The sequence below is a fragment of the Giraffa tippelskirchi genome, chromosome 9, assembly GCF_054371585.1.
Source record: "Giraffa tippelskirchi isolate mGirTip1 chromosome 9, T2T-mGirTip1v1.2.pri, whole genome shotgun sequence".
NCBI lineage: Eukaryota > Metazoa > Chordata > Mammalia > Artiodactyla > Giraffidae > Giraffa > Giraffa tippelskirchi.
In genome coordinates this window covers 90,236,763-90,250,952 of record NC_137283.1, presented here as the reverse complement: position 1 = coordinate 90,250,952, position 14,190 = coordinate 90,236,763, and positions in this window count along the sequence as shown.

Sequence of the window (14,190 nt, the reverse complement as noted above, 5' to 3'; positions counted from 1 at the left end):
AATATAATAGACTTTAAAATGAAAAGAAAATGGTACTAGAGATAAAGTGGGCAATTTATAATGAAAGAGTCAAACTATCAGAATGTTATAATAACTATAGACCTATATGTCCCCAACATCAGAGCTCTGAAATATATGAAATAAAAACAAATAGAAATGTAAGGAAAAATAGACAATTTGACAAAAACAGTTCAGGAGTTCACTACCTTCCCCCATAATAGATAGAATATCAAAATAGACTATCAACAAAGTAAATGGAAATCTTGAACATTATATGCAAAACAGTCTGATGGACATCTATAGAAAATTCCACCCAAAAACATCAGAATACACATTTGTCTGAGTATATGCTCAGGATAGACTATATGCTAGGCTATAAAACAATCCTCAATAAATTTAAGGGGATTGAAATTATAGAAAGTATTTCTCTGATCACAGTGGAAATTAGAAATTAATAACGAAAAGAAATTTGGGATATTCACAAATAATGAGGACTTTAACAAATACACTACTAAATAACCAATGGGTCAAAAAGAAAATCAAAAGAAAAATTAGAAAATATTTTAAGATGAATGAATGAAAATGAAAATATAATATACTAAAATGTATGAGATGTAATTTAAGCAATTCTCACATGCATGCGTGTTAGTCACTCAGTTCTGTCAGACTCTTTGCAACCCCATGGACTGTAGACCACAAGGTTCCCCTGTCTGTGGAATTTTCCAGGCAAGAATACTGGAGTGAGTTGCCATTCCCTTCTCCAGGTATCTTCCCAACCCAGGGGTTGAACCCATGTCTGCATTGCAGGTGGATTCTTTACCACCTGAGCTACCAGGGAAGCTAAGAAATTCTTAGGGAGAAATTTATAACTGTAAACACCTACTTGTGATCACATTACTTCATGGCAAATAGATGGAGAAACAATGGAAACAGTGACATTTTATTTTCTTGGGCTCCAAAATTACTGTATATGGTAACTGCAGCCATGAAATTAAAAGACACTTGCTCCTTGGAAGAAAAGCTATCACAAACCTAGGCAGCATATTAAAAAGCAGAGACATCACTTTACCAACAAAGGTCTGTATAGTCAAAGCTATGTTTTTTCCAGTAGTCATGTATGGATGTGAGAGTTGGACCATAAAGAAGGCTGAGCACCAAAGAACGGATACTTTTGAACTGTGGTGTTGGAGAAGATTCTTGAGAGTCCCTTGGACTGGAAGGAGATCCAACCGGTCAATCCTGAAGGAAATCAACGTTGCATATTCATTGGAAGGACTAATGCTGAAGCTGAATTTCCAATACATTGGCCACCTGATATGAAGAGCAGATTCACTGGAAAAGACCCTGATGCTGGGAAAGATTGAGGGCAGGAGGAGAAGGGGACAACAGAGGATGAGATGGTTGGGTGGCATCACTGACTCAACGGACATGAGTTTGATCAAACTCCAGGAGATAGTGAAGGACAGGCAAGCCTGGCATGCTGCAGTTCATGGGGTCACAAAGAGTCAGATACAACTTAGCAACTGAACGACAACAAACACCTGCATGGGGGAAAAAAAAAGAAACAATCTCAAACAATGATTAAACATTTCACTTAAGATACTGGGAGGACTTCTGCAATGGCCCAGTGGCTAAGACATCATGCTCCCAATGCAGGGAGCCTGGGTTTGATCCCTGGTCAGGGAACTAGTTCCTGCATGCCACAACTAAGACCTGGCACAGCCAATTAAGTAAAAATAAATATTTTTTAAAAAATATACTGGAAAAAGAGGATCAAATTAAACCCAAAGCCAAGGATAAGGGAGAAGTAATAATGATTAGAACTGAAATAAATGAAATGGATAAAATAATAAAGAAAAGCAACAAAAGCTAAAGTTAGTTCTTCAAGGTCAGCAAAATTGATAAAACTTTAGTTAAACTAAAAGGACTCAAATTACTAAAATCAGAAATGAAAGAGAGCACACTATCACCAACCTTACAAAAATAAAAAGAATTATGAAAGAATGCTATAAGAGTGTACCAATAAAAGAGGTAACTTAGATGAATGGAGAATTTTCTAGAAAGACACAAGTTACTAAAACTGCCTCAAAAGGAAATAGGAAATCTGAATAGACTTCTAACATGTAAAGAGACTTAGTTAATAATAAAAAACTTTTCACAAGGGAAAGCCAATGACCAGGCACCATCACAGGTAATTTATACCAAACACTTAAATAAGAATTCTAATTTTTCATAAATTTTTCCAAAAATAGAAAAAAAGGTAACATTTCTTTTTTATTGAAGTGTTGTTGATTTGCAATGTTGTGTTAAGTGCACAGTAAAGTGATCCTGTTATATATATGTACACATACATACACACACACATACTCTTTTTCACAGTCTTTTCCATTATAGATTATAAGATATTGAATATAGTTCCCTGTGCTAGATAGTAGGTCCTTGTTGTTTGTTTACCTTATATATAGTAGTATGTATTGTTAACCCCATATTCTTAATTTATCTTCCCCCTACATCTTTCCCCTTTGGTAAGCACAAGTTTGTTTTCTATAACTGTTAGTCTGTTTCTGTTTTGAAAATAAGTTCATTTGTATCATTGTTTTTGATTCCACATATAAGTGGTATCATATGATACCTGTCTTTCTCTGTGTGACTTTACTTGGCATGGCAATCTCTAGGTCCATCCATATTGTGGCAGATAGCATTATTTCATTCTTTTTTACGGCTGAGTAATATTCTGTTGTATATATACCACATCATCTTTATCCATTTATCTGCTGATGGACACAGGTTTGCTTCCACGTCTTGGCTATTGTAAATAGTGCTGCATTGAACATTGGGGTGCTTGTGTCTTTTCAAGGAAGAGTTTTCTTTAGATATATGCCCAGGATTGAGATTGCAGGATCATATGATTAGGGATTATATTTTTAAGGAACCGCCATACTATTCTCCAAAGTGGCTTCATCAAGTCACATTCCTACCAACCATGAAGGAGGAAACCGTCGTACATTGTTAGATGGGAATGAGAATTGGTGCAGCCATTATGGAAAACAATATGGAGGTCCCTCAAAAAAATTAAAATTAAATTTTTTTTTAAATTAAAATGATCCCACTATTCTGCTTTTTCGTATATAGTTGAAGAAAAAGAAATCAGTATCTCAAAGAGATTTCTACACTCCCTTGATCATTGCAGCATTATTCACAAGTAGCCAAAATGTGAACAGTCTAACTGTTCATCAGCATATAAATAAATAGAATGTGGTAATATGTACACAAGGGACTATTATTTACCATAAAATAAAAGGAAATTCTGCCATCTGTGACAACATAGATAAAACTGGGAGGGCATATGCTAAGTTAAATAAGTGAGACAGAAAAAGACAAATACTACATGGTATTGCTTATATATGGAATTAAAAATTTTGTATTTCATAGACCTATAGGGTAGAATGTTGGTTGCCAGGGTCTGAGAGTGGTGGAAATGAGATGTTGTTCAAAGGGTACAAACTTACTGTTATAAGATGAATACATTATGAGGATCACAGCATGGTGAGTGTGTGAATAGATCTTATAAACCACACACAAAAAAGTAGTTATGTGAGTTGATGGATGTGTTAATTAACTTGATTGTGGTAATGATTCATGACATATGTATATAATCATCACATTGTATACTTTAAATATATATAATTTTATACCTCAATTATATCTCAATAAAGCTAGTGGGGAAATTTATAAAACGTTGCTGAAATAACTTAAGGAGATCCAAATAAGAGGATAGAAATCCCTTGCTCATAAAACTTAATAGTAAGATGACAGTATTCTACAGATTGGTCTACACATTCAAAACAGTCCCTATTAAATTCTCAGTTGAGATTTTTACAGACATTGACAAGTTGATCTTAAAAGTATTTTAAAAAATGCAAGAGAACCAGAATAGCCAAAATGATCTTGAGAAAGAATAAAGTTGGAGGCCTCATGCACCTGACAACTTCAAGTCATATCATACAACTGCATTAAACACGAGAGGGTGGTGATGCAGATATCGAGAACAGACCTGCAGTTGCCAAGGAGACTGGGGAAGGGACAGTGGGAGTTTGGGATTAGCAAGTACAAATATATACAGAATGGATGAACAACAGGGGTCCTGCTATATAGCACAGGGAACTAGATTCAATATCCTGTAATAAACCATAATGGAAAAGGATATAAAAAAGAATGTATGTGTATCTGAATCACTTTGCTGTTTAGCAGAAATTAACACAACATTGTAAATCAACTATACTCCAATAAAAAGAAAAAGAGGGAGTGGTGATTTCATGAGGATAGATTTATAGATCAGTGAAATAGAACTGATAGTCCATATATAAACCTTTACCTTTAAGTTTGGTTGGTTTTTGACAAGGGTGCCAAGACCATTCAAAGGGAAAGAATTGTCTTTCAACAGATAGTACTGCTACAACTAGATATCCACATGCAAATGAATTGAAGTTGGTTTCCCTCTTTACCTATATATAAAAAAATTTAACTCTAAATGGATCACAGAAATAAACATAAGAGGTAAAACTAAAATACTCTTAGAAAAAAACATAGGAATAAACCTTTGTATCGTTGGGTTAAGGAAAGTTTTTTAGATATGACACCAAAAGCACCAACAATATGAATAACAAAAAATGTACCAATCACATGTCATCAAAACTAAAAACTTTTATGCTTCAAAGAACACTACCAAGAAATTGAGACAATAACTCCCAGAATGTGAGTTCAGTTCAGTCGTTCAGTCGTGTCCAACTCTTTGCAACCCCATGAACTGCAGCACGCCAGGCCTCCCTGTCCATCACCAACTCCCAGAGTTTACCCAAATTCATGTCCATTGAGTCAGTGATGCCATCCAACCGTCTCATCCTCTGTCATCCCCTTCTCCTCCTGCCCTCAATCTTTCCCAGCATCAGGGTCTTTTCAAATGAGTCAGCTCTTCGCATCATGTGGCCAAAGTATTGGAGAATCAGAGAAAACATATGCAAATCATATATCTGATAACAGATTTATATCTGGAATATGCAAGGAACTCTTACAACTCAGCAACAAAAAGACAAACCTGCTTTTTAAATGGGCAAAATATCTGAATTGACATTCCTCCAAAGAAGATATACAGATAGCCAATAATCCCTTGACAAGAGGCTCAATATCATTAGCTATTAGGAAAATGGAAAATAAAACCACAGTGAGATAATGCTTCAAGCCCACTAGGATGACTATAATCAGAAAGACAAGTAATGACAAACATTGGTGAGGATTTAGAGAAACTGGAGTGCTTGGACACTGCTGGTGGGGACGTTAAATGGTGCAGGTGCTGTGGAAAACAGTTTGGCAACTCCTCAAAATGTTAAGTGAAAGGTTATCATGTGACTCAGCAATTGCACACCTAGGTAAATATCCAAGAGAAAGGAATACATATGTCCCCATGAAAACTCGTAAATGAATATTCATAGTAGAATTAGGCATACTAGCTAAAAAGTGTTATCACACTTTGAACAGTGTTTGGACATTGTTCCTAAATCTTTAACAACTGGTAAGTTATAAACAGATATTGTAGGAGTTTGAGCATTCTTTGGCATTGCCTTTTTTGGGATTGGAATGAAAACTGACCTTTTCCAGTCCTGTGGCCACTGCTGAGTTTTCCAAATTTGCTGGCATATTGAGTGCAGTACTTTCACAGCATCATCTTTCAGGATTTGAAATAGCTCAAATGGAATTCCATCATCTCCACCAGCTTTGTTCATAGTGATGCTTTCTAAGGCCCACTTGACTTCACATTCCAGGATGTCTGGCTCTAGGTGAGTGATCACACCATCATGATTATCTGGGTCGTGAAGATCTTTTTTGTACAGTTCTTCTGTGTATTCTTGCCACCTCTTCTTAATATCTTCTGCTTCTGTTAGGTCCATACCATTTCTGTCCTTTATCGAGCCCATCTTTGCATGAAATATTCCCTTGGTATCTCTAATTTTCTTGAAGAGATCTCTAGTCTTTCCCATTCTGTTGTAATCCTCTATTTCTCTGCATTGATCACTGAGGAAGGCTTTCTCTTCTCTCCTTGCTATTCGTTGGAACTCTGCATTCAAATGGGAATATCTTTCCTTTTCTCCTTTGCCTTTAGCATCTCTTCTTTTCTCAGCTATTTGTAAGGCCTCCTCAGACAACCATTTTGCCTTTTTCTGTTTGTTTCTCTTGGGGATGGTCTTGACCATGGCCTCCTGAACAATGTCACGAACCTCCGTCCATAGTTCTTCAGTCACTCTGTCTATGAGACCTAATCCCTTGAATCTATTTGTTACTTCCACTGTATAACTGTAAGGGATTTGATTTAGGTCATACCTGAATGGTCTAGTAGTTTTCTCCACTTTCTTCAATTTAAGTCTGAATTTGTCAATAAGGAGTTCATGATCTGAGCCACAGTCAGCTCCTGGTCTTGTTTTTGCTGACTGTATATACCTTCTCCATCTTTGGCTGCAAAGAATATAATCAGTCTGATTTCGGTGTTGGCCATCTGGTGATGTCCATGTGTAGAGTCTTCTCTTGTGTTGTTGGAAGAAGGTGTTTGCTATGACCTGTGCGTTCTCTTGGCGAAACTCTATTAGCCTTTGCCCTGCTTCATTCTGTACTCCAAGGCCAAATTTGCCTGTCACTCCAGGTATCTCTTGACTTCCTACTTTTGCATTCCAGTCCCCTATAATGAAAAGGACATCTTTTTGGGGTGTTAGTTCTAAAAGGTCTTATAGGTCTTCATACAACCGTTCAACGAGTCCCAGAAAAACATCTATTTCTGCTTTATTGACTATGCCAAAGCCTTTGACTATGTGGATCACAATAAACTGTGGAAAATTCTGAAAGAGATGGGAATACCAGACCACCTGACCTGCCACTTGAGAAACCTGTATGCAAGTCAGGAAGCAACAGTTAGGACTGGACATGGAACAATAGACTGGTTCCAAATTGGAAAAGGAGTACATCAAGGCTGTATATTGTCACACTGCTTATTTAACTTATATGCAGAGTACATCATGAGAAATGCTGGGCTGGATGAAGCACAAGCTGGAATCAAGATTGCTGGGAGAAATATCAATAACCTCAGATATGCAGATGACACCACCTTTATGGAAGAAAGTGAAGAAGAACTAAAGAGCCTCTTGATGAAAATGAGAGAGGAGAGTGAAAAAGTTGTCTTAAAGCTCAACATTCAGAAAACTAAGATCATGGCATCTTGTCCCATCACTTCATGGCAAATAGATGGGGAAACAGTGGAAATAGTGTCAGACTTTATTTTTTGGGGCTCCAAAATCACTGCTGATGGTGATTGCAGCCATGAAATTAAAAGACGCTTACTCCTCGGAAGGAATGTTATGACCAACCTAGAGAACATCTTAAAAATCAGAGACATTACTTTGCCAACAAAAGTCCATCTAGTCAAGGCTATGGTTTTTCCAGTGGTCATGTATGGATGTGAGAGTTGGACGGTGAAGAAAGCTGAGCGCCACAGAATTGATGCTTTTGAACTGTGGTGTTGGAGAAGACTCTTGAGAGTCCCTTGGACTGCAAGGAGATCCAACCAGCCCATCCTAAAGGAGATCAGTCCTGGATGTTCATTGGAAGGACTGATGTTGAAGCTGAAACTCCAATACTTTGGCCACCTCATGCGAAGAGCTGACTCATTGGAAAAGACCCTTATGCTGGGAAGGATTGGGGGCAGGAGGAGAAGGGAATGGCAGAGGATTAGATGGCTGGATGGCATCACCGACTCAATGGACATGAGTTTGGGTAAACTCTGGGAGTTGGTGATGGACAGGGAGGCCTGGCATGCTGCAATTCATGGGGTCGCCAAGAGTCGGACATGACTGAGCGACTGAATTGAACTGAACCGATTGTAGGAGTGTGAAAAGTGAAAGTAATATTTCTTTATAATAATTTCAATATTTTAGTGGTATATTATTTGTCAATATGAATGTCAATAAATGGTATATTATTTGACAAAAATGAAATACTAATCCATGCTATAACATGTATGAATATAAATCATAAATATTATGCTATGTAAAATCATCAATATTATGCTATATAAAAAAGGCAGTGAAAAGAGGTCATATATTGTATGATTCCATTTTTATGAAATATCAAGTGTAGGCAAATCTATAGAGACAGAAAGTAGATGAGTGGGTGCCCAAGGCTGGAACTGGTAGTGGGGGAAATAGGGAGTGTCTGCTAAGGAATCTCCAGAATCCTTTGGGGAACTGATGGAAATGTTCTAAAATTGATTTGGTTTTGGTGATGGCTTCATACCTCTGTGAGTATCCAAAAAATTTAATTTTGTATTTTAAATAGATTAATTATTTTGTATGTAAATTCTATCTCAAAACTGTTAATAGCAAAATTTTTTAACTAGAAAGAAACACCATTGGACAAGTAAGTTTCAGATGTAATAATGACCATAAATAAGAGAGTCCTGGGAGAAATTTGTGGAAGTGTTAAACTTCCAATCTCACAGATTAAGGAACTTGATGTGAATGAATATAGGTGGATCTGGAAGGACTGAAGACATTCCATATGGAGAGTAGAAATACATGTACAAAACCCAGTACTTCCAGTCTGTCTGTTTTCTAACTCACCCTTCAACTATCACAGGTGAGGTCTTCGTAAAGGCAAAATGCTGAGCAGTTCATTCCCTGCTCAATGCCCTAATGGTAGCTGCCAGATAATCACGATGGTGTGATCACTCACCTAGAGCCAGACATCCTGGAATGTGAAGTCAAGTGGGCCTTAGGAAGCATCACTACGAACAAAGCTAGTGGAGGTGATGAACTCCAGTTGAGCTATTTCAAATCCTGAAAGATGATGCTGTGAAAGTGCTGTACTCGATATGCCAGCAAATTTGGAAAACTCAGCAGTGGCCACAGGACTGGAAAAGGTCAGTTTTCGTTCCAATCCCAAAGAAAGGCAATGCCAAAGAATGCTCAAACTACCACCCAATTGCACTCATCTCACACGCTAGTAAAGTAATGCTCAAAATCCTCCAAGCCAGGCTTCAGCAATATGTGAACTGTGAACTTCCAGATGTTCAAGCTGGTTTTAGAAAAGGCAGAGGAACCAGAGATCAAATCGCCAGCATCTGCTGGATCATCGAAAAAGCAAGAGATTTCCAGAAAAACATCTATTTCTGCTTTATTGACTATGCCAAAGCCTTTGACTGTGTGGATCACAATAAACAGTGGAAAATTCTGAAAGAGATGGGAATACCAGACCATCTGACCTGCCTCTTGAGAAATCTGTATGCAGGTCAGGAAGCAACAGTTAGAACTGGACATGGAACAACAAACTGGTTCCAAATAGGAAAAGGAGTACGTCAAGGCTGTATATTGTCACCCTGCTTATTTAACTTATATGCAGAGTACATCATGAGAAATGCTGGGCTGGAAGAAGCACAAGCTGGAATCAAGATTGCCGGGAGAAATATCAATAACCTCAAATATGCAGATGACACCACCTTTATGGCAGAAAGTGAAGAAGAACTAAAGAGCCTCTTGATGAAAGTGAAAGAGGAGAGTGAAAAAGTTGTCTTAAAGCTAAACATTCAGAAAACTAAGATCATGGCATCTGGTCCCATCACATCATGGCAAATAGATGGGGAAACAGTGGAAACAGTGTCAGACTTTATTTTGGGGGGCTCCAAAATCACTGCTGATGGTGATTGCAGCCATGAAATTAAAAGACGCTTACTCTTTGGAAGGAAGGTTATGGCCAACCTAGATAGCATATTTAAAATCAGAGACATTACTTTGCCAACAAAAGTCCATCTAGTCAAGGCTATGGTTTTTCCAGTGGTCATGTATGGATGTGAGAGTTGGATGGTGAAGAAAGCTGAGCGCCGCAAAATTGATGCTTTGGCTTAACATCAGCTTCTTCTTGACACATGTTGGCCTTAAACAGCATGTACTGACCCCTCCTCTGCAACACCCATGCAAGTTACGACTCCTCGTGTATGATAATTATTTGTTTACATGGTTGACTTTTACATCAGAATATACTCCTTCCTTCTTTGTATCTTCATTGTAAAAGAAAGCACTTATTGAAGGACTGGATGGATGGATAAATTACAAACTAATTACAAGTTATCAATCATCTACTTTAATCTTAGTGTAGTTTGAAGTACCTAAATTATCAATCTGATGGCTGCCTAACTAATAGGAATTTTAGAACTATTTTTTAAGTTTTCAGAAAAAGCTTTAGAGATTATATAACATCACTTTTCATGCAAACTGATCTTTCTCTTACTCTTTTTCCTAAAGGAAAAAAAGTACTCCATGGGGGAAAAAATGTTGAAAAATAATAATAGACTTCCCATGATATACATTCACTATTGCAATATTCATTGTATCAAACTATGAAATTTAGCTTGATACTTCCATATTTGGGTGTTAAGAGAAGTGTTTTTTTTAATAATTTTATTTACTTATTTATTTTTGGCTGCACTAGGTCTTCATTCAGAGAAGGCAATGGCACCCCACTCCGGTACTCTTGCCTGGAAAATCCCATGGATGGAGGAGCCTGGTAGGCTACAGTCCATGGGGTCGCTAAGAGTCGGACACGACTGAGCGACTTCACTTTCACTTTTCCCTTTCATGCACTGGAGAAGGAAATGGCAACCCACTCCAGTATTCTTGCCTGGAGAATCCCCGGGACGGCGGAGCCTGGTGAGCTGCCGTCTATGGGGTCGCACAGAGTCGGACACGACTGAAGCGACTTAGCAGCAGCAGCAGCAGGTCTTCATTGCTTTGCGTGGGCTTTCTCTAGTTGCAATGAGTGGGGGTGGCTATTCCTCCCTGCAGAGTGCAGGCTTCTCTTTGCAATGGCTCCTCTTGAAGCAGAGCACAGGCTCTAGGCATTCAGGCTTCAGTTGCTGTAGCTCACAGGCTTTAGGGAACAGACTCTTTATTTGTGGTACCCTGGACCTAGTTGCTTTGTGGCATGTGGAATCTGCCTGAACCAGGGATTGAACCCACGTCCTCTGTGTTGGCAGGCGGATTCTTATCCACTGTGCCACCAGGGAAGTCACTTATCAGGTTCACATAAAGAAAATATATAAAATTGTAATTATATATAATTAAATAAAATATAACTATGCATGCAAGTAAAAATGTAAGTCGCTCAGTCGTGTCCGACTCTTTCTGACCCTGTGTACTATAGCCCACCAGGCTCCTCTGTCCATGGAATTCTCCAGACGGGAATATTGGAGTGGGTTGCCATTCCCTTCTCTAAGGGATATTCCTTACCCAGGGATTGAACCCGAGTCTGCTGCATTGCAGGTGGACTCCTCACCATCTGAGCCAGGAGTTTCTCCCATAACTATGGATAATTATATGTAAATACTAATTTGGAGATTGTGCCTGAAATGTGTTTCAAAGAGTTGTCTATTACATGCTCTATGTGGACAATGAAACAAATAGATGTTATCACAGGCAATTCACTATAACTTTTTTTTTTTAGTCTTTGGACAGAATGAAAAATTAGTGATCACAAGTTGTACCCAATATGAAAAGTACAGAGTTCCTACTTATTTGAGCATGACATATTATTTACTATAATTCTCAATCGTTTTGCTGAACTTGGTTTTCTATTAAAGTATCTGTTATAGACTCTTTCATGTGCATAATTTCATTAAAAATTGACTTTTGATTAAGAAAAAAGACACCTAACAGTTCTATTTTATGGTAAAATCTTTGTGGAGAAAAATGTTTTCATGCTCAAGAAAACACAATAATAGTTTTGTCAATACAAATATTGCACAATTTTTGTTTCCAGTGTTCCTTTTGTATACCTAAAAGTTTGTGGCTTAAAAACAGACCACATGATGTTAGATTTTTTTATAATTAAGAATTAGAGAAGGACTTTGCTTTTCCTCTTGAGAGCATTTTTAGAGACCAATGCAGTCATCACTGAGTTAAAGGCCCATCTGGGACCTGTCTGTCTTTTCTAAGCCCAAGTCTGCTTATTATTCAACTTCAACTAGCAGGCTGGCAAGTGGACCAGCAAGTAGGCCACATTTAATGAAATTTCCAGGACATTTGGGCTAGGCTTAGCTATTAATATTACCATAAGAAATAATAAATTGCTTGGTGCAGAAATAATTTTTCTATCTTAGAATTTTCACAGCCCATGGTATTTTTTTTAATGGATCTTATCACTTTCCACCTTGCTTTATGGTTGCTTATATGCAATGCTCACTCCTTCTACTATATTGTAAGTAAGACACTGACTTTCACTCACCTTTTTATAACTCATACCACTTTTTACAGAGATTTAGCATATAGGAGTTACCTAATCAATGTCATTAGAATGTCAGATTATTCAATTACTTTCTCTTAAATTCAAGTATAGAATTGTGACAATGGCAAAAATGTGTTTAGAGAAAATTTTAGTTTCACCATGATTATATACATCAATGACATAATATTGAAACATGTCCTATAGATCAACATATGTGTAAATAAGGTATCATCATCTTTCTCTAGTTCATTTTCTTGAATAGTCAGCAGCTCCCTGCAGTACTTCTTGTAAGAGGGCTCCTTGATGTTTCAGCGCCCTCCAGAGGTCTCCAGAATATTCTGACACTTGTCCTTGCATAGTATGCAGAAACCCACAATTTTGCATTGGAAGCACAAAGGCTGCTGGAGCATGTAACACCTGGCAGGCTCCCGAGAGATGTACAAGATGACCTTCTAAATGTGGAAAGAAAATATTGCATGTATGCTAAGTCGCTTCAGTCGTGTCCAACTCTTTGCGATCCCACGGACTGCAGCCTGCCAGGCTCTTCTGTCCATGGGATTCTCCAGGCAGGAATACTAGAGTGGGTTGCCATGCCCTCATTCAGGAAATCTTCCCAATCCAGGGATTGAACCTGCATCTCTTTATATCTCCTGCATTGCAGGTGGGTTCTTTACCACTAATACCACCTAGGAAGCCCCAAAATGTTAAAAAAAAATTATACTTTACTGTTAATGTTTAATACATGGATTGCCAAAATATGGTACTCAATACATCCTGAGGAAAGAAAGGAAGAAATAGATGCTGGTGCCCTCCTTTCTTTGTTTACTTCATCAGAGTGTCCTAATCCTGACCTTAATCCTAACCTTCACCAGGTGTTGCAGATACTGTAGATACCACGCCCCACACCTGCCAGACCCACCTGAGTTCACCTTAGATGCAGTCGGCAGCAAGCTAAAAACTTCCCACCTCTAGCACCACCAACGTCTCTCTTCTTCCTCCCAGTTCTCCAGCACCACAGGAGTTTGCTCTGCCAAAGATAGTGGCAACCCAGAAGTCAAGGGGATGGAAAGCCGCCAGGGACATCCATCACCCCTCGGGGACTGGAAGTTGGTGTCTAAGTGCTGCAGCCGCGCTGCGCCCAGGCACAGGATTCTGAGGTATATCTCACCTAGCTTCTCTGAAGGTCACTATTGGGGTTGAGCCCAGAGCAGCATCATTATCACACTCTGCATCTCACTGCGCTACACCCTCCCTGTGCTTCCGGGGGTCAGCTCCCCTGAAAATGACCTGCACTTAATCCTTCCCTTGAGGCAACCCAAGAAGTCAGGGACGTGTAAGTATGTACTATGTGCTCTAGTTAACTAGTGCTCATATAACGGATACCCCTTTTGAAAAGATTCTTCTTTTCTATTGGATGTTATATTTTCATTGGCTGTCTGCAGTAGACTAGTTTCTATTTCTGAAAGATTCCTTTTTAATTTAGTTTTTAATTGGAGTATAATTGCTTTACAATGCTGTATTCATTTCTGTTGTACAACAACGGGAATCAGCTGTAGGTATACATATATCCCCTCTCTCTTGAGCCGCCCTGCCACGCCCATTCCACCCCTGTAGGCCATCACAGATCACAGAGCTGAGCTCCCCATGCTCTACAGCAGCTTCCCACTTGTTGAAAAGATTTTGCAAAGAAATTTCATAATGAAAATACTGCTGATCTCTAAGAGCCAGTGAACAAGAAAATGGCATTACCGACACTTTTCTGAATCTAAGAAAAAGCTCTTTGTCAGCCAAATTGCAATATAAAAATAATGACAGTCTAATCAGATCTAACAGGAAGTGGACAAAGAAAATCAAAATTGTTAATGGAAAATAATT